General features: G+C 39.0%; 1 protein-coding gene across 6 annotated transcripts in view; it reads right to left on the bottom strand.

Moving 5' to 3' along the window:
- Positions 1 to 21,607, bottom strand: part of PLPP1 (phospholipid phosphatase 1) — an 87,629-nt gene that overhangs the window by 48,818 nt on the left and 17,204 nt on the right. The window lies entirely within an intron of this gene.

The following is a 21,607-nucleotide window of genomic DNA, read 5'->3' as shown; positions in this document are numbered from 1 at the left end:
GAGCAAAATTGGCCCACAGAAAAATAAAGTTGAAAAAACAAGAAGGTTTTGTATTTTACATTTTGTAACTAGTTTATTTTTAATTGAATTGTTCGATATTTTAAATATGTTTAAGAGAAAAAGGGAAACCTGTAAATACATTTAATTATAAATAACATTGTAACAGCCAAAAATACTCGAGGGGAAAAACAGAAACTTTTGTTTCACATTAAAAATTAATAGGGTTAGGAAAAAATAGAAACTGTAAGTGTATTTGATAATAAAAACAGAAAGAAACTAGTCCTTTTTTCCCCCAAAGATAAATTTAAAATTTTTATTAGCCCTGCAAGGCTCCAAATCACTTGAGCCAATTATACAGGAATAATATCCATTTCAAATTTTTTGCCCAAGTAAAATGAAAGACCAAAGAGAAGTTAAATAACTTAAATATTTGAGTAGCTTCGTAGTATGTTCAAATTTACCATGTTTTTACGCTTTGTTTTATACAATTCAAACACCCTAGCATCTACTCACTATATGCTCAGTACTAGGTTAGGCCACACATAGGGAGACAAACTAATAAAAAAGAGACACTAGGTTCAAGAGCCTAAACCTCACGTGTAGAAACAGAATGTATATTAGAGGAAATTGTTTAAAACGCAATACCAAGATAGATATTTGGGGGGTGATGAAATTGTTCTGTATCTTGATTGTGATGGTTACCCATAACTCTAAGCATTTGTCAAAACTCACAGAATGTACATCAAAATAAGTGAATTTTACTGTATGTAAATTTACAAAGAAATACCATAAAAAAGAAAGTGTGACTAATTTCTAAAATGGTATAAAAGGTCCTATAGGAATTCAGAGGTCAACGTGAACTAGAGTAATTAGAAAAGACTATTTTTAAAAAGGCAACTGAATTGAACCTGTAACTGCAGGTAAACCACAGGCAAAAGGGACGGGCTCAGGGAGAGCATTTAGTGGTACAAAGAAGCAAGGTCAGCATGAGGTTGCACTAACAAGAGCACAGAGGGAATGAGCAAGGAGTTTTCAAGGTACATAACATTTCAGAGCCAATGTGTACTGCATCTCACACATGCCAGGCACTGGGCTTCACAGATTAACTCCATCCTTACCTATAACCCTGCAGGTAATAGCACTTCTCCCATTTTCCACATAAAGTTATTATGAGGCTTAGACAAATGTGGACCCTTGCTGAAACAAATGAGTAAAACCAGGATTCCAATACAGGCTGTTTCCAGTGTCAGTGTATATATGGCCTCCCATGGAGGAAAGTGATCTGGATAAATTAAGAGGTGAGAACTGTGACAAGAAGATGAGACTGGGAGGTGGGAGACCGGTTGTTTGAAAAAGCTTGTTCAGTATAAAATACATATTATGTTCATAATGAAAACTCAAAGTTAATGGAACAAAATGTTCTTTGCTACGGATAACTCTTAATTCTTCAATTCTGTGGTTTTTAATGGGAGAAAGAGGGCTTGAGATTTTTGCGTTTAACAAAAAGAATTATGTATTTAAAATACTGGCCTAGGGGCACCTGGGTGGCTCAGTCGTTAAGCATCTGCCTTTGGCTCAGGTCACGATTCCAGCATCCTGGGATCCAGCCCTGCATCCAGCTCCCTGCTCCACGGGAAGTCTGCTTCTCCCTCTCCCACTCCCCCTGCTTGTGTTCCCTCTTTCGCTGTATCTCTCTCTGTCAAATAAATAAAATAAAATAAAATACTGGCCTAAAAAATGACTTTTCCTGTAGGAAATAAAATATCACTGCCCTCTTTGCTCAGTCAGGATCAGCAACAGGGTAAGATAAGGGATGCCAGAAATTAACTTAAAAAAAAAAAAAAAAAACAGGGGCTCCTGGGTGGCTCAGTCGTTAAGCATCTGCCTTCGGCTCAGGTCATGATCCCAGGGTCCTGGGGTCGAGCCCCACATCAGGCTCCCTGCTCCCCGGGAAGCCTGCTTCTCCCTCTCCCACTTCCCCTGCTTGTGTTCCCTCTCTCACTGTGTCTCTCTCTGTCAAATAAATAAAATCTCTAAAAAAAAAAAATAGTAGAAAGGAGACGATTTCATATAGCCTTGAAATAATCCAGTAATTAACAAATAAGTAGTGTGTTAACAGTGAAAACAGAAGAGAATGCATGAAGGAGTGTTCTGAATATAGAAATGACTTAACTTCATGCCTGATCACAAGGGCTGAGGCAGACCTGAAGATGACGCTTCAGGGTTTGGAAGAGAGAGAATGGTGGGCCCACTGACAGAAATGTGAAGCTGGGAGTGGGACATGGTTTACGGTGGAAGAAAATTAGTTTAGTATTGAGAATATTGCCTTTGGGGTGATCTGGTAACTTCTTAAATGCTCAGCTTCATCTCTGACTCTTCTCCATGCAGCCCTTAAGACTCCACACTGAACCATTTGCTGCTGCTGCCTTTTCATATTATGTTTTCAAAACCCTAGGTGCCTTCATATATGTTCAGCCTTCTACTAGGGATACTTGGCTTCTCATTTCCCCTTCAGTCCAAGGCAGGCACACCCTATGTATCAGTCCCATGGCAACTTACACACACATCTATCGTGCTATATTTTATATTGCCTGTGACATTCTGTCACCAACTTGAAGGCAAAGACTCTATCATTCTCATATTCTTTGCACCAGGCACATATAATACAGTTGGCTCTGAATAAAAATACACTAAACAGCTATAATGGGTAACGATCAGAAGTAGGGAGGGTATGATACCCAAGACACTGGCATTAGAGATGGTAACTTAAGCCAGGGGAATCCAACAGTTCAGGAACAGCCTAAAATCAAAAGTAACAGAGATAAAACAATCAGCTAATGACTAAATATCCATAATGAAATCATGAACAGAGACTGTAGGAGAGAAAGGAAGAGAGGATGACTACATGCTCTAGAGGGCAGGGGTTGTGTCCGTTTTGTTCAGCAGCACACAATGGCCATTCTTGCAAAAGAATGAACAACAGAGAAGTAGGGCAATGTTGTGATACAAAAGCCAAGAGAAGTAGCTTAGAGTAACAAGTCTATATCCAGGCAAAGGTAGGATGTCAAATACTAAGACATCAAGGAGAGTGAGAACTGAGTGGTCTCTGAGGTCTGAGGAAAAAGGGATCTTTGGTCACCACCCTTTTATTATAATACTATATCACCTCCACTAACAGAGCAATATCTTTATGAAGAAACTTCAATAATGAACTTCAATGCTGGGTTGTCAATGTCTAAGCATGAATATCTTTCTTCAAGTTAAATATATCACAATTATTTCCTCTATTGCTCATACATTTTATATATACCTATGTATACAAGCACATCCCCATGAACTGAATTCTGTGGCCCCCAGAATTCTTATTTTGGAGCTCTAACCTCCAATTTTATCATATTTGGAGACAGGTTTTTTAGGAGGTAATTAGGGTTAAATGAGATCATAAATCTAGTAACTTAATCCAGTAAGACTGGTCTCATAAGAAGAGGAAAACCAAGAGATCTCTCTCTCTCTCTCACTCCATGTCATGCACCAAGGAAAGGCCATGACAGGACACAGGAAAACGCAGCCATCTATAGGCCAGGAAGAGAGTCCTCACCTAAACCCAATCATGCTGGCATCCCGATATCAGAATTCTAGCCTCCAGAACTGTGAAAAACTAAACTTCTGTTGCTTAAGCCACCCAGTCTATGGCATACGGTTACAGCAGCCCAAGAAGAGTAAGACAGACAGATCACAAACACATACACGCGCGCGCGTGCACACACACAGGCAAATCTAACCCCCCAGAGTAAACAAATATCTCTATTTTAAAAAGCAATGGAATGGGGTGGTTGGGTGATGGACACTGGGGAGGGTATGTGCTGTGGTATGTGCTGTGTATTGTGTAAGACCGATGAACCACAGACCTGTACCCCTGAAACAAATAATATATTACATGTTAATAAAAAAAGGAAAAAAAGTAATGGAATATTCTCTGCTATAGAGATTCTTTTTTCTTTTTTTTTTTTTTTAAAGATTTTATTTATTTATTTGACAGAGAGAGACACAGTGAGAGAGGGGACACAAGCAGGGGGAATGGGAGAGGGAGAAGCAGGCTTCCCGTTGAGCAGGGAGCCCAATGCGGGGCTCGATCCCAGGACCCTGGGATCATGACCTGAGCCGAAGGCAGATGCTTAACCAATGAGCCACCCAGGCGCCCTGAGATTATTTTCAATAGTAATTTTTTGGGATAGTAATGGAGAGTACTGTGTCCAAGTTAGTATTATAGAAAGATGCTTCTCGAAATAAACCCTTTCACAGAATAGGTATATCCTTATATAAAGGATATAGAAACTATTTTTGACCCTAATCATAATTCTAGGGTATTTTTTTCTTACTTAAAATTTCCATACGAGAAGTCACTTTTTAAAAGTTCTTGCTAAACATCTTTCAGTCTTCTAAACACACTTGTTAGCTACTATATGTCTGCTCTTAGTGCATCCCTTCTAAGACACACTGAGGAAGATAGATAAATGAATATCTCGATAGATAAATATGCTTCCTATATTCTCCTTCAATAAAGTGATAATTGAAATTTCTCCTATATTAGATATAGTACATATATCCTTAAAGACATGGTATTACAAAATACTCTAAAAGAATAAATGGAATTAAGCTCAAATGCATTTTAAAGAGATACCAATGTCAATTTTTAGTATGTAGAAGCACCAGGTTTTTCAGGGCTCTTTGCAAGGGGACTTGGCACAAAGTTGTAGCAAACCAGTAGCTGCAGTTGCACCAGCTTCAGGATGTTTCCCATGGCCAAAAATGCTCTAAGTTGTTTCCAAGATCAAAGCATGCAGCAAGGGACACCTAGGTGGCTCCTTTGGTTAAGCATCTGCCTTCAGCTCAGGTCATGATCCCAGGGTCCTGGGATGGAGCCCCGCATCGGGCTCCCTGCTCAGCCAGGAGTCTGCTTTCCCTCTGCCTGCCGCTCCTGCTTGTGCATGTGCGCTTGTGCACGCACCCTCTCTCCCTGACAAATAAATAAAATCTTAAAACAAAAACAAAGCATGCAGCAAGCAATGGCAACGCAGAGCCACCAGGAACAGACACCTGATTTCCATTACAAATATGGTAAGCTTATTAGCTAATGGAGGCACTTTCTGTGTTGCTTTGTGTGCATATGCAGCAACACAAACTGGAATAGAATGGATTTTGTCCCCTGCTGGCAGCATCACCCCAAAGGAATGGAGAGATCAGTAATCACCCCAGCTGGTGTAATACTGAATTGTTTCAAAACCAACTCATAATTGATACCAAGTAAAGGCACTGTGCACCCATTAAAATATGGCATGACTGAAGAAATAAAGCACATCTGAAACCTTAAAAAAATAAATTGAAGCAATAGTTTCAAAAAAAGTGCTAAACTTACTTTATGAAAATAATGAACTAAAAATCCAGACATTATTAAATGGACTTCAGTACCTACTACCTCCCCCTATTTTCTCAAAAGATCCTATTTCAGACATCTAAGTAAATATTATGCTATCCAGGGAAATTCAAATGTCCATTCTCTTGAAAATCTCCCCTTCTTATTCATTCAGACATTTCAATTCCTATTATATAGCAGCCACAGTGCCAGAAAAAAAAAAAAAAGGAAAAAAGACTGGAAGGGGGGACAAATGAGTAAGAGCTCACCAAAAATGTTTACTAAAAAAGATAGTGCTACAGGAAAGTAACAACTATAATTACAAGCAAAAGTGAAGCTTAGAGTATTTAGACAATGCAGCAATCAGGACCCCAGCAGGAAATAGCACGCTTAAACTGGGTAATTTAAGGAGAGCTTAATAAAGGACTATTTGCAAGGTATGGAAGATGGTCAGAGTCAAGAGACAGTGCAACCTCCTGAAGCTGCTACCACCCCTAAGCCTTAAAAGTACAAAGAGGGCAGCTTCATAAGAACTGTGACCTCTGGGAAAGCCAACAAGACATGAAGGGGCAGGAGGAAGCCAGAAGAATAAACACAGCAACCCTCCTCTCCTCCTGCCAATGTTTCCCATTGTCCAAACACAAATCTAGAAGTCAAAGGGCAAGGTCAGCCTCCTCGTACTGAGGGCAGGGTAGTCAATGATGGGAACAGGTCCACAGAAGGAAATGGAATATATCCAAACCAGTATCAGGACAAAGGAAAACCAGTTAGGATCTCACCATGGAACAGATAATAACTAAAAGTGGATAACTGTGGAGAGCTTCATAAATGGACTATTTACAGAATCTATACTGAAACTATCTACTAGGAACTTTGAATTTTATTCTGTGAGTAACAGGAGACACAATCCAATCTGTGTTTTAGTAGGGGGAAAAACTCTGAGAAGAGCCATATAAAGGAAAAAGCAGTGTGAGGTTAGAATAGAGGGAAAGTCTCGAGCCAAGAAACACAAGTGTGTATGAGAGATGCTGAGGGCCTGAAATAGAGAAGTAACAGTGAGAATAGAAGAAACAGATTCTAAAAATGTTTAGGAGAGAACTATGGGCCATGTCTCTCGGTATGTATCCATGGATATGTGTCTTTCAATTACACACACACATGTCTACCTACCTACATTCAGCCTTTGGTATCTCTCCAGAATATATTTTTCACTTTTCCTTTGAGTAGATGACTATCTGTTAGCATTCCTTCCACAATCCTGCTTATTATAAGTACAAGGAATATTTGTTGAATGAATAAATGAACAAATGAATAAACAAGTGAGCAAAAGCCTCTGAGGCACATAAAACATTTGTGTAACCATAAACTTAGGTTTTCAAACGTTTTAAGTAACTTGAGTCTTTTGGAAAGAAAAATTTAAACAAACAAATCAAGAAAAGACCCAAAAACAAAAACAGAAAACGGATTAACAATCTGAAGTTCAAGAACATGCTAGGGAAGCACTTCCAATTCTACATTCTAACAACTACTTCTCAAGCATGTTTTCCACTAGGAATGCAAAGCGCTAACAAATAAACAGGCTGATATACCCATGTTGATTGCTACAAGAAATTTATAGTTCTACCATCTCCTGGAATCCTGAGGGCAATGCCTGTATAGTCCAGCGTTACCTCCACACAAAGCTTCAGACGTGGCTATTGTGGAACCCCTTCTCCTGGCAGCACTCCTTACTCTTTTCTCAGGGAGAAAAGAAGCTGGGGCCCCAAACCAATGGTCTCTACTGATTCACCCAAAACAGAGGCCCACAACTTTCCTGCAGAAAAGCATAAGGATCAGATGTGAAAAAGAGATGATGAAAAGTATAAAGCATTAATACTTCAAGACGGGACTTTACAAATAATTAACAATCAGCTCCAGATCCATCTTTTCCCGGACTCTTGTCTAGAACCACTAGAAACAATCAGATCTGAAACTTTATCACAAAGCACACATTTGCCTATCCCACCCGTAACAGTAGTGCTGGATTTCCAATCTCAGCACCTGCCTCTAAAGATCTGCAAAGTTAGCAAAGAACTTTGTTCCAAGATTCCCACATAAAATGTTTTCACATACTGTACAACTCTATAGTACATACTATACTGTGCACTCTCAGTAAAAGGATAAATCATAATGTGGTGTCTTATTCACCAACAAAAATATTTGCTCTTACTGGAAGCACCTAAAATAATTGGGGCAGCCTAACTTACAAGACCCTTAAATAGCCATCCTGCTAGTCTTGCAGCAATTTATAAACCTGAATCACAAAACACAAACATCCTTAGGAGAAAGGTTTCCTTTATAGTGAAAAGATTAATGCCATGGTTGTGGATTTTTACTGTGAATCCTTATAGTTTTCACTACTCAAAACAAATAGTTAATCATCTTCCATGGCCCTTCTCATATATGTCCAAGAAGAAGAATAAAAACATGTAGTCCTAAAGTATATTTTGTTCTTGAAGCCTTTAACTCCTTTTTTTCATGTGCCAAGAATCTCTTAGATCTTCGGGGGGGGGCTTTTTAAAATTGTTTTTATTTTTATTAACATATAATGTATTATTTGTTTCAGGGGTACAGCTCTGTGATTCATCAGTCTTTACACAATTCACAGCACTAACCATAGCACATACCCTCCCCAATGTCCATCACCCAGCCACCCTATCCCTCCCACCCCCTCCACTCCAGCAACCCTCAGTTTGTTTCCTGAGATTAAGTCTCTTATAGTTTGTCTCCCTCTCTGGTTTCGTTTTGTTTCATTTTTCCCTCACTTGCCCTATGATCCTCTGTCTTGTTTCTCAAATTCTTCATATCAGTGAGATCATATGATACTTGTCTTTCTCTGATTGACTTATTTCACTTAGCATAATACCCTCTAGTTCCATCCACATCATTGCAAATGGCAAGATTTCATTTTTTGATGCCTGCATAATATTCCATTGTATATATATACCACATCTTTATCCACTCATCTGTTTATGTACATCTAGGCTCTTTCATAGTTTGGCTATTGTGAACATTGCTGCTATAAATATTGGGGTGCAGGTGCCCCTTCGGATCACTACATTTGTATCTTTGGGGTAAATACCCAGTAGTGCAATTGCTGGGTCGTACGGTAGCTCTATTTTGAACTTTTTGAGGAACCTCCATACTGTTTTCCAGAGTGGCTGCAGCAGCTTGCATTCCCACCAGCAGTGTAGGAGGGTTCCCCTTTCTCTGCATCCTCGCCAACATCTGTCGTTTCCTGACTTGTTAATTTTAGCCATTCTGACTGGTGTGAGATGGTATCTCATTGTGGTTTTGATTTGGATTTCCCTGATGCCGAGTGATATTGAGCACTTTTTCATGTGTCTGTTGGCCATTTGGATGTCTTCTTTGCAGAAATGTCTGTTCATGTCTTCTGCCCATTTATTGATTGGATTATTTGATAGGCTCAATTTTCTAATAGTCCTTGAAAATCTGAAGAGCTGCCTGTTAAATAAATAACCTGGAATGGAATTCTCAACACATATTTTACTCATGTGTAGGGCCCCAGCTGAAAGGGGGTCCAATACCAGGGGTCTTCCTTCATTTTGAGCTTTTCAAAGTAGAAAAGGAAGCCAGGATGTGACTTGAGATAGTACTGGGGGATAAAGCCAATTATTTAGGAGATAAAAATTTGATTTTATCTTTTCTTAAAAAAGTTTTTTTTACAAGCCATTACAAAATCCCCATGGAAAACAAAACATAAAAATTTCGTAACTTCCCAGAGATTCTGCTATATCCCATAGAGGGCTAGGCCTTATGCAAAGCAAATTTAGGGACTATATTCTATGAACTCTCACCAGCCAAGATTTTTCTCAAGCCTCACTTTTCCTGGTCTGTATTAAGAAGAAAATAAGGTCATTTTGTATTTTCCAAATAGAATATTTTAGAACACACATATATACCCTAATTGAAAATCACAGCTTTATTTTTATTTATTTATTTTGGGGAGAGGAGGGGCAGAGAGAGAGAGAGAATCCCAAGCCCCAATGCGGGGCTCAATCTCATAACCCTGAGATCATGACCTGAGCTGAAATTAAAGAGTCAGACACTTAACTGACTGAGCCACCCAGGTGTTGTGACATATTAAATGGCATTGCCATTAATATTTGTTGACCAAGACTGCATATCCAATTACTTATTATGTGACCATCTTCCTGTTAATTTGCCATTTCATGATCATTAGCATCCAAGGGTCTAGAAGTCTGACCTTAGTTTTGCCCCTGAGTGGGGGTGTGGGGTCTGTGTATGTCTCTTCAATGATTTTGTACTTTGTAGGTACTCAATAAATGTGTTTTCAACTAAAAACAAAACAAAACAAAACAAACATGTATTGAGCACCTATTATAGATCACCATCATACTAAGGCAGCTGCACGTACAACTGCATGTTATCTTCATATAAAAACATACTGGGGCACCTGGGTGGTGCGCGTCTGACTCTTGATTTTGGTTCAGGTCCTGATCTCAGGATTGTGGGATCGAACCCCAAGTCAGGCTCCGTGCTCAGTGCAGAGTCTGCTTAAGATTCTCTCTCCCTCTCCCTTTGCCCCACGCTTGCTCTCTCAAATAAATAAATAAATCTTTTTTAAAAAACCGTATTTATATTTCACACTTACTATCATAAAAAAATTTTAAAACCTAATCAATGAGCATGGATCATATACATAGAAATATATCCAATATAATGTTAAGTAATCAAAATAATCTATAAAAACACTATATTCAGTATAATTTCACTTATATAAAACAAATTATGTGTTTGTATCTAAATATTTATCGGAAAGTCTAGAATATATCACCAACTTTTAAGTAGTTCTGTCCAGAGATGACATTCATACAAATCAGGAAGAAAACTGATTTCCTACTATATATACTTCCATGTTTGAATATTTTACAATAAAATAAAAGACCAAAATAAATTTGAAATTTAAAAAATACTTTATCACAATGAAGAAGTTTTTCATTGTGTTTTCTGAAATTATGTTATACATGCAAGCTACCTGAAAAAAACCTATCCATGGTAAAGAGATTGTTTGAAACCAGGACAAAGGAAAAGCCTATTTTACTCTTCTGTTTAAAACAAAAAAACAAAGCAATAGAAATTCTCCCTTCATTTTTATACCTAATTGACAAGATCAGAGAGAAGTACACTTACAGTGAAATAATTACTTCTGGGGTTTCCACTCTCATACCTATGGAGAGCTATGATGATCTATTACATATTAAATAGATAAATCAAAACTCTATGTCTAATATCCCCTTAGAAGTGTACAGAACAAAAGTAGTTTTTCACCTTAGAAATTTTGTTGTAACATTTTAGGCCCTCCCAGGACATACTTATTGTATAGAGAGTGGAAATAATCCTGAAGGTCATCAGGTTAGTAGAGACAGTCAAATTTAAGCCATAAAAAATACACTTATTTTAGTCACCACTTCTTGAAAAAATCTTATAAAATGGCCAGACAAATCATTCTAAAAGGGTGGCACTGCCTTTTTAATTACCTAACAAGAAATAAAGATCTTCCTCATCTTATGATGGGGTTCTATCCCGATAAACCCGTAAGTTGAAAATATTTTAAGTCAAAAATCCATTAATAAACCTCAACAACTGAACATCATAGCTTAACCTAGCCTACCTTAAACATGCTCAGAATACTTACATTAGCCTACAATTGGTCAAAATCATCTAACACAAAGCCTATTTTACAATAGTGTTGAATATCTCCTGTAAGTTACTGAATACAGCGCTGGAAGTAAAAAACCAAATAGCTGTATGGGCACAGAATTATTTAAAGTGTATCGGTCATTTACCCTTGTGACACCATGGCTTACTGAGAGCTGCAGCTCACTGCCACTGCCCAGCATCACAAAAGAGCATTTACCACATATCACCAGCCCAGGAAAGAACCAAATTCAAAACTCAAAGTACAATTTCCACTGAATGAGTATTGCTTTCTCACCATCAAAAAATCCTAAGTGGAACCACTGTAAGCTGGGGACTATCTGCATCACTCTAGTGAGCCTTTCAAGTTTTTGATTTAAAAAATTCTCAAAAGGGGCACCTGGGTGGCTTAGTCGTTAAGCGTCTGCCTTCGGCTCAGCTCATGATCCCAGGGTCCTGGGATTGAGCCCTGCATCGGGCTCCCTGCTCAGCATGAAGTCTGCTTCTCCCTCTCCCTCTGCCGCTTACCCTGCTTCTGCTCTCTCTCTCTCAAATTAATAAATATTTTTTTAAAAAAAGATTCTCTCTCGGGGGCGCCTGGGCGGCTCAGTTGGTTAAGCGACTGCCTTCGGCTCAGGTCATGATCCTGGAGTCCTGGGATCGAGTCCCACATCGGGCTCCCGGCTCAGCGGGGAGCCTGCTTCTCCCTCTGACCCTCTCCCCTCTCATGCTGTTTCTCTCTCGCTCGCTCTCTAATAAATAAATAAAATCTTTAAAAAAAAAAAAAAGATTCTCTCTCCCTCTCCTTCTGTCCCTCTCCAACTCTCTAATAAAAAAGTATAATTAATTATAATGGTAAAGTATAATAAAAATAATTAATGTCCTAAAGCCCACAGATGAAAGTGATCAAAAAAATAGGACCTTATAGAAGATGAGAATTAATTCAACTTGATATTCCTACATCTTCCCCTAATTATCCTTCCCACTTTGCCTCCTCCCATTTGTACCCTTTTCCCATCATCTTTCTTTGCTCTCTATACATTGCCTCCTTATCTGGTTATATTATAGAACTAAAGTCATTTTTTTTTTAAGATTTTATTTATTTATTTGACAGAGAAAGACACAGCGAGAGAGGGAACACAAGCAAGGAGAGTGGGAGAGGGAGAAGCAGGCTCCCCGCAGAGCAGGGAGCCCAATGTGGGACTTGATCCCAGGACCCTGGGATCATGACCTGAGCCGAAGGCAGTCGCTTAACCGACTGAGCCACCCAGGCGCCCTAAGTCATTTTTAATATTAGTTATGCTAATTACAATTTTATGTTTCCTGTCCTAGTTTCAAAAACAGAATTTTATTTCTCTAAGGAAAAGTGAAAACATTTGTTCAATACCTGCTATTTGCAAGTATTTGTCTACGTATTATCCCCAAAAATTCCATGAAGGGGAAAAAAAAAGACAGTCCTCTAAAATCTGTAGGTTTGAAAACTTAAAAGTCACTAAATTGTAGGTCAAGAAAAGTCAAAACAAAAATCACAAAATAGTTTGAAATGAACAATGAAAATAGAACAAACCAAAGCTTAGAGTACAGAGCTAAAATACTACACATAAAAAAAGCCTTAAATTTATACATCAGAGAAGAGGAAATAAGCATTCAGTACAGTAACTTATTTTTAAATCTCAAGAAAGTAAAAAGAATATAGATAAAAAACTAATGAAATAGAAAAAGAAGCAAAAATCAGATCAATAAAACTAAATGAGTTTCTACAGGTTAATGAAATGATCACTCTTGTTAAAGGCTTAAGAAAACAAAAGAAAGGGGCGCCTGGGTGGCTCAGATGGTTAAGCGTCTGCCTTCGGCTCGGGTCATGATCCCAGGGTCCTGGGATCGAGCCCCGCGTCGGGCTCCTGGCTCAGCGGGGAGCCTGCTTCTCCCTCTCCCTCTGCCTCTCTCCCTGCTCATGCTCTCTCTCTCTATCTCTGTGTCTCAAATGAATAAATAAAATCTTTAAAAAAAAAAAAAGAAAGAAAACAAAAGAAAAACACAAATACAGCAAATTATTAAAATGTACTACCTATATCTTACCAGAAACTCAGAGTCACTAAGTAACTCACCCAAGAGTACACAGCTTGTGGGTACACAGCTAGGGCAAATAATCAATATTACACAGGTGGTAAGCAGGGAAGCCAACATTTTAACAAAAAGTTCCTTTTCTTTTCACCACATCATACCACCTCTTTTTTTTTTTTTTAAAGATTTTATTTATTTATTTGAGAGAGAGAGAGCATGAGAGGGGGGAGGGTCGGGAGGGTCAGAGGGAGAAGCAAACTCCCTGCCGAGCAGGGAGCCCGATGCGGGACTCGATCCAGGGACTCCAGGATCATGACCTGAGCCGAAGGCAGTTGCTTAACCAACTGAGCCATCCAGGCGCCCCATACCACCTCTTTTTTAGGAAAGGAGTCCAACCACCAGGGTCTCAGTTTCCTTATCTACGAATGAGAAAGAAGAATGACATTATCTCATAGGTTCCTTTCAGTCAAGTCCATGATTCTATAAGCCTAAACTGGTCTGCATATATAGACAAACAACTGATTTCCTTTGGTCAGATTGGGGTGAAGGTGGAATTGCTCTGGGTGAACTAGAATACATCTTAATCTACTATGTGTGGGCTGACTGAGCCATCCTAATGTCTAAGTACACTTTGCTGTAAACTACAGAAGAGAAATGTGAAACCTCAGCAAAACTTACAAGAAAAATAAACAAGGAGGGAACTGCTTCTTGGAGCTCATGTTTTACCAAAAAGGGTAATGGATAAAACCCTTATGTAAGAAATATTCTCCCTTTGAAAAAGAAAAAAAAAAAATCCAGCATATGTAAATTTAACCATGTTTGTGCATTTTTCTACATATAGTATACTTGAGTCTAACAAGTAAGTCTACAGTTACTTTCGTAAAATTTGCTTCTACGAACCCTTTCATTTTCCCCTTTTAGCAATTGTAGGTTAAAAGTAAATAAAAATTTTTGGGCTCTTTACTATTTTGTGTTACCTGAGCAGTTTTTAGAAAGTTGTATTCATTCCAAACTTAAGGAATGTTCTTTATTTGGTGTCCAATTCAGTTTGAATGAAACACATTGGGGGGGGGGGGATACAGTATTTTTCTTGCTTTCTTTGGAAACAGGTGTTACATATTCTCTCCAGAATCACATGAAAAATCCTCCTGTTAGTTGACAAGAGTTATGTGTTATTTCTGAACAGAAAGAGTTTTCTTCTCCTCCTTTATAAAGGATCATTAGGTGTCCAAAAGTAAAGAGAATCATTCAAAATTTCTCCAACTTAACAAATTAAACTAGTAAGTTTGCAGGTAGGAGAGATGGTTTCCTCTACAGATTCAATGCACTCCTAATTATTCTGCCTCTTCATTTGACACAAATGTTTCATGTCTAGTACAAAGCTTGACACATCTGACACTCGAGAGAATGCAGACTAAAAATAAATACCAGAAATTATCAATTATAAAGGGGAAAAGCCATGAGATTTTATTAAGATCACTCGGAGAGAAAAAAAAAATCACTCAGAGAAAGTGACAACAGCCATAATCTTGGAAAGAAAACACAAAGTCAACAAAGCAAACTAATAAGGAATGGAACTTTCAGGAAAATAGGATGAGAACATGAAGGAAAAGACAATGCCAGGGAAAATGAAGGGGCACTTTTAAAAATACCAGTAACAGGAGCTACTTTTTACTAAACTCTCACCCTATATTCTGACACTATGCTAGGTGTTCCAGCTTTCTAATCCCTCAATAACTTGAAAAAGTAAATATTATTACATCATGTTGAAGATGAAGGAACCTGCCCAAGGCCATGTAGTTGCAGAATTAGGATCTGAACCCAGGCCAATGAGGCCATGAGCCCACTGAGTTCATTTGGTCTAACAAATGCCACTTTTAAGGAAGCTGAACAGAAAAAGAATAGACGAGGTCACTGATAAAAGGACTGCAGCACTTGAACTGAGAACAGAAAGACTGACAAGATTTAAGGAGTGAAGACTGAGTGAGTAGAGGTGACGGGGTACCTGGGTGGCTCAGTCAGTTAAGTCAGAAAGGACTTGACATGTGAATGAATGGACAGAGCTACATCCAAAGCAGATGGGAGGAAATCAAAGCACAGGTAAACAACCAAAACCATCAAGAACAGGGTCAGCTGGCGTTTTTTTTTACAAAAAAATGTATAAGCTTCCTATTTCGTTTGCATTGCTATGCAATGTAGTCCCAACACAAGTCCTCTTTGGGGAAGCCACGTCCAGTTACTAGTACTGACTTCACCCTTTCCCTGTTCCCATACTCCCCGTGGCCCTTTGGCCCTGACAGAAAAGTGTGGCAAAGAATCAAGAGGACTAAAACAGTGTGCATACACCTCTGTGCATCTGCACCATACTGAACATTTAACATTAATTTTCATTTCATCCTTATAATACTAGAACAGAAACTCCATTATGTGTAGATATTTTTGTTTTGTTCACTGATATATCCCAAGCACCTAAGTCAGTGCTTAAAAGAGGGCAGGCCCTCAACAAGTATTTGATGAATGCACAAAGTCACCTTGTAAAACAGGTATTATTATCCCCATTTTAAAGATGAGAGGATGACTCAGAAAGGATAAGTAACTTAATTAAAGTCATAGATATAATAAGGGTGAAATTAAAAATATTTAACAACTAGTGCTGCACCAGCATTGGCCACTCAGAACAGACACCAGCTGCTGCTAGAGAAGCTGGGTTCTGCTTCAACCTTTCAGTTGAGGATCTTGGAGAGGCCCACAGCGGGACTTGGACAATGGATAGCTGTGGACTGGAGAGAGGAAAACTCAGATGTATGCTACTGGCTATCAGCTATGCTAGTATGTGGTGCATCCAGGTTTCAAACACGTACTTATTTAACTCTAAATCCTTCTAAATGAAGTGGGAAACAGGGGCACCTGGGTGGCATAATCGGTTAAGCGTCCAACTCTAGGTTTTGGTTCAGGTTATGGTCCCACGGTCTTAAGATCAAATCCTGCATTGGGCTCCATGCTCAGCGTGGAATCTGCTTGAGATTCTCTCTCTCCCTCTCCCTCGGCCCCTCCCGCTCATGCTCTCTCGCTCTCTAAAATACATAAATCTTTTTAAAAAACAAAGTGGGAAACAGTACCATTTGCTAAAAAATCAGAGAGCAGAGGATAAATAGAGGTTATCACAGAGCAGGAAAACATTCAAAACAATTGTAACGGAATAGAGAGACTAACATGCTAAACAACTGCAATGGGAAATGGAATTAGAAATGCATTAAAGATTGATCACTGAGCTCAATCTGTCGCCAATTAAAAAAAAAAAACGGGATGATCCAACTCAAGTAGGGAACTGAGAAATAACAAATATGAATGGGCAAAGCAAAACTACACTGTGAGGATGTTCTGTCTCAGGTAAATAATTTGGATATGTCTCAATAAAAAATGAAAAACCAACACTGGCTCTTGATCAAGAAAGGTCTTAGTGAAAGCTGTACTGCAGGAAGATGAGTTTGTGCAAGGTAGAGGTGGAAGAGGGGAAGAGCCCTGCGCCAGGTAGAAGGGGTCAGTGCTAGAACGCACTGTATGTTTGGGTGTGATTCACAGAGATGGTACGTGAAGTATCCAGGGCCAAGAGTTCAGAGAAGAGAGCACCCTCAGCTTTTACAGACACCTGCACTCTGGTCATCGGCCTGAACTGACCACAACATCTCTGTGGCTGATGGTTTTACTATAAAAAGTACTTTTAGTTATCTTGCTGGGTTTTTTTGTTTTGTCTTGTATTTAAGTTGGGATAAAGGGGAGAAAAGGCAGTTTGGATATAGTGACATTTACCAAAGAAGGATTTTACTTTTTGTGCTTATAATGACCTACAATATACTCAACCTTGGAGTCTCCTAGTTCATTAAGACACACAAAATAAATGTGTGTATATATTTAAACAAACTTTTTTTTTTTAATTTAAAGATTTTATTTATTTATTTGACAGAGAGAGACACAGTGAGAGCAGGATCACAAGCAGGAAGAGAGGGAGAGGGAGAAACAGGCTTCCCGCAGAGCAGGGAGCCCGATGCGGGGCTCGATCCCAGGATCCTGGGATCATGACCTGAGCCGAAGGCAGACGCTTAACGACTGAGCCACCCAGGCGCCCCTAAACAAACTTTTTTGAGAAAAAAAAAATCCAGGACTTTAAGAGGTTATTTTAATATGGACTCAGATTCCTACGCGCATGCACACACACACACACACAGCCTATTTATTTATACACTAACAAAAATAAAAAGCAACAAGTTGGTCACCTGTTGTTCCCTGCCCAAAAGGCACAGAGTGCCAACTGGCCAGGAACAACATTAATTCCTTCTACCCTCTCATGGTAACAGCTGTTCCCTTTCTTTTTCAAGATGGCAAAGGTCACAGTCAGTAACACACTTTCCATGCAGATTTCTATATGCAAAAGGCAAGGAGATGGCTGACGTAAAAGGGTGTGGGGAGAGACAGCTAATTTTCTTCTATTTTACTTTCTCCTCTGTGTACTTATCAGGAATCTATTTTGGGCTTCTTTAACATATGAAGCTGTAACTATAATCATTTTCAGCCAAAAAAAAATTCTGTTTACATGAAACTGGAATTGGGGATGATAAAAACATTTTGAGAGTTCAAGGCCAAAAACTACAGCAAATTGTACAGTAACATTTACATCATTAACGGTTGCCTAATTAGAAATGCATTATGCTAAGTGAAGAAGCCAGACTCAAAAGGCTACATACTGCATGATCTCATTTATATGACTTTATAGGATAGAGAACCAATCACTGGTTGTCAGAGATACAGGATGTGGGAGGAGTCGACTACAAAAGAGCAGTAGGAGAGAATTTATTTGGAGTAATAGATCAATTCTGTATCTTGTGTAGCAGTTACATGAGTCTAAAATATAAATTGTCTAAATTCATAGAACTGTATGCCAAAAGAGTGAATTTTACTCTTCACTTAAGCCTCATATCACATTTCTCTATTCCCCACACCTGTTCCAGACCTCTTGCCACACTCTACACAATGACCCCCACCTTCCACCTAACATCTACTTGCTACTCTAGCTTCTATTTAGCTACTCCTGAAATCTTTCCTTTGATGTGGCAGGGTAAGGTCCTGCATAGAGTTGGGACTTTTCCACCAGAGTTTACTTCTGGCATTCTGCCAGTTACTAAACTTAAGTGAGCAGGGGCAAATTACTTATCTGAGCTCGATTTCCTCATATGGTGAATGCCAAAAAAAATACTATTTATATACCTTCTGGAACAGTTGTAAACTAAGAGCCTCGTAATGTGCCTAACATAACACCTGGCACATTAAGAGTGCTTAATCAGTGCTTATTCCCTGATCTTCCTCCTCCGCCTACCGCCTCTAGTGAAAAAGTACTTTTTAACTTGGAAAATCTATCAACACATACACAAGAAGATTTCAAATTATCAACTACATGTACTTGAGACAGCTTTCTTCAAAGGCTTGTCAATAGCCAACAAATTTCACAAAACAATGTAGGATAGTGAATCAAGGGAAAGATTCCTCTTTGAAGAGGTTCCTCTTTGAAGAGTTTATTTAGTCTTTAAAGAAATTACAACCTATAGTGTTCTATCTGGGTATTATTTAAGCTTTTGAAACAAAGTGTCATGTGTCCAGATGAGAACACCTGGTTAAGTTACTTCTCTCTCTGAATATAAAATGAGTCTTCCGGTCTCAGCAATCCCATCCACAAGCTTCACTTAACCAACAAAGTCTCTCTTATTAGTAGTTGGTCAAGAGATAACTTGTCCCACACAGTGGGAAGGCCTATATTCCGAAGAATAACAATTGTGTGTTTACTGTTATACTGATTCTTGAATAAAGCTACCAAGCTGATACCCTTTTAAAATTTCTGGGAGAATCTTCTTCTAGAAAAGCATATGCATAACTGCCTCTTAGGTGGTGCAGGGGAGCCTGGGTGGCTCAGTCGTTAAGCGTCTGCCTTCGGCTCAGGTCATGATCCCAGGGTCCTGGGATCGAGCCCCGCATCGGGCTCCCTGCTCTGCAGGAAGCCTGCTTCTCCCTCTTCTACTCCCCCCGCTTGTGTTCCCTCTCTTGCTGTGTCTCTGTCAAATAAATAAATAAAATCTTTAAAAAAAAAAAAAAAAGAGGAGGTGTATACTGGTGGTTGGGAGCAGATTTAAAAACCTTTCAGGAGATTGCTTTAGTAACTTAAGCTGTACAAAAGAAATCAGAATGACTTGATTTCACCATTTTAGTACAAAATTAGTTATCTCAGTGCTCAAAATATGAGTAAGAAATAACTCAAGAATAAAACCACAAATCAAAAATTTTAAGTAAACTACTAAATAAAATCCAGACCTGAAACCTCAACTGCATTTAACAGTTCATGTGCCCCTCCCAATAAAAAATATATTGTATAATATAAATCTTAGAAGTATTTAGGTGGATCCATCATGTCTAGTCTGAAATTATGCCAACTGGCAAGGGTCCAAAAACTAAAATAAAGTTATACTAAGATGGGTCTCAGAAGAAAAACATAAAAATGCTTACTTTGGCAGGAAGTCACCAAAGTGGCATATCTAAATTAGTAAGCTTTGTTTAAAACACACACACACCTATTTTTTTAAAGGCACACAAGCCAAAAAAGTTGGTAAAATTCTTTCTTAATGGTTATGATTACTGCAATAGCAAATCATATATCCATTTTCCCAAAAATAGATGTTTGTAATACTCAAGTTATTTTATACAGAAGATAAGCTGAAGAAGCAAGGATTCCCACCAATTACTACTTCAAGACTAAGGGCAAACATACAATGCTAAAACTACACAATGAATATCAGCTACATGGGAAGCAAGAAAAAAGACAGGCAGGCATTAGTTAAGTGCTTACTAAGTACCAGGTGCTTTATTTATAAGGATTCTCATTTATTCCTAACAAATCTATTATGTAGACCATATTCTCTCCATCACACAAGTGAAGAAATTGAAGCTCACATAACCATCTGTGTGACCCAAATCAAGAATATATAGCAAAGCAGAATTTTGAAACCAAGTTTACCAGGCTCCACATCCCAAACTCCACCATACTTGGTAACAGTTATTTGGAAAACAAGGGTATGAAGTAATCCATTGTTCTCCGCGAAGAGGGTTCTTTAAGAGGAGTTCAACTATTCCTATACAGTACCATTGATATAAAAATGGTATTCCTAGGGGTGCCTGGCTGGCTCAGTCGGTAGGGAATGTGACTCTTGATATCAGGGTCATGAGTTCAATGCACCATATTGGGTGTAAAAAACACACACGGGGTGCCTGGGTGGCTGAGTTGTTAAGCGTCTGTCTTCGGCTCTGATCATGATCCCAGGGTCCTGAGATCGAGCCCCACATCAGGCTCCCTGCTCAGCGGGAAGCCTGCTTCTCCCTCTCCCACCCGCCCTGCTTGTGTTCCTGCTCTCGCTATCTCTCTGTCAAATAAATAAAATCTTTTTTTTTTTTAAAGATTTTTATTTATTTATTTGACAGAGAGAGACACAGCGAGAGAGGGAACACAAGCAGGGGGAGTGGGAGAGGGAGAAGCAGGCTCCCTGCAGAGCAGGGAGCCCGATGCGGGACTCGATCCCAGGACCCTGGGATCATGACCTGAGCTGAAGGCAGTCGCTTAACCAACTGAGCCACCCAGGTGCCCAAATAAATAAAATCTTAAAAAAAAAAAAAAGACCACACTCACACACATACACTTGGGACTTTATTTTAAAAAATAAAAGATATTCCTATATCTGGCAAGATCATTCTTCCCCCAACTGGCATATCATAGGTAACCATGACAACCTATTATTTTAGGCTATTAGTGTATCAGCTGATAGCCCTAACTGATCTCCCATTCTCAGAAATGATTCTTCTGGCCTGTGTTTGGAATCTTCTCTACTATACTCGCCTTTCTCAGTCCAACATTTTTTTTTTAAACATATTTTTTTGAATTTGTCAGAGAGAGAGCACGCACAAGCAGGGGGAGGGACAAAGGGAGAAGCAGGCTCCCCGCTGAGCAAGGAGCCCAATGCAGGACTCAGTCCCAGGACCCTTGGATCATGACCTGAGCCGAAGGCAGCTGCTTAACTGACTGAGCCAACCAGGCGTCCCCCCAACATTTTAAAGTAATTACTAATACCCACAATTTCCATTTCTTCATCCAATACCCACTTTTCAGACCACTCCAGTATGGAAATTGCTTCCTTACATGAGATTATCAATGACCTTTGTGTAACTAAATCCAATGGACACTTTACAGACTTTATCTTACTGGACCTTTCAGGAGAATATAGACATTGTTACCACTTTCCTTGGGGCACTCTCTTCACTTGGCTTTCCAGAAACATTCTCCTAGCTTTTAATGTTCCCTCTCAGTCTTGGTGTTCT

The sequence above is a fragment of the Leptonychotes weddellii genome, chromosome 7 (assembly GCF_054177405.1).
Source record: "Leptonychotes weddellii isolate Sample4059 chromosome 7, ASM5417740v2, whole genome shotgun sequence".
In the NCBI taxonomy this organism is placed as follows: Eukaryota; Metazoa; Chordata; class Mammalia; order Carnivora; family Phocidae; genus Leptonychotes; species Leptonychotes weddellii.
The sequence above is the reverse complement of the archived record's forward strand: the minus strand, read 5'-3'. Positions and strand labels throughout refer to the sequence as shown.